The sequence below is a fragment of the Lonchura striata genome, chromosome 1 (genome assembly GCF_046129695.1).
Source record: "Lonchura striata isolate bLonStr1 chromosome 1, bLonStr1.mat, whole genome shotgun sequence".
Taxonomy (NCBI): Eukaryota; Metazoa; Chordata; class Aves; order Passeriformes; family Estrildidae; genus Lonchura; species Lonchura striata.
This window is the reverse complement of record NC_134603.1, coordinates 12,151,354-12,152,042: the sequence shown is the minus strand read 5'-3', so window position 1 is coordinate 12,152,042 and position 689 is coordinate 12,151,354.

Below are 689 nucleotides of genomic sequence, written 5' to 3'. Positions count from 1 at the left end.
GGGGCTGGAATGTGTCCAGAGAAGGGCAACAGAGCTGGGGAAGGGACTGGAGCACCAGGAGCAGCTGAGGTTACTGGGGGTGTTCAGAAGAAGAGATCCAAGGGGAATCTTATAGCTTTCTACAACTCCCTGAAAGGAGGTTGTAGCTCGGTGCGGGTCGGTCTTCCAAGAAACCAGCGACAGGATGAGAGGAAATGGCCTTAAGCTGCGCCAGGGGAGGTTTAGGTTGGAAATCAGGAAGTGTTACAGAGAAAGGCTGATTAGACGCTGGAACGGGCTGCCCCGGGAAGCGGCGGGGTCGCGGTCGCTGAAGGTGTTTGCGGGAAGCCCGGGCGCTGCCCCCGGCGCCGCCCTCAGCGCCGCCCTCAGCGCCGCCCGCAGCGCCGCCCGCAGCGCAGGGGGCGCTCCGCGAGCCCGGCCCCACCGCGCCCGGGGCGGCGCTGCGCACGCGCCCCCTCGTGCGGCCCCGCCCCCAGCGGCGGGCGGCGCTGCCCGGGCGCGCGCAGGAAGATGGAGCCGGCGGTGCGGGAGCGCCGGGCGCGCCGGGCGGCGGGTGCGGGGCGGTAGCGGCTCCCGGCCGCCCTCCCTCCCTTCAGCCCTCCCTTCAGCCCTCCCTTCCTTCGCTCCCGCCCCCTCCGCTCCTCCAGCGGCGGGAGAGGCGGCCCGCCTGCCCCCCCCCCGCGCAGGGC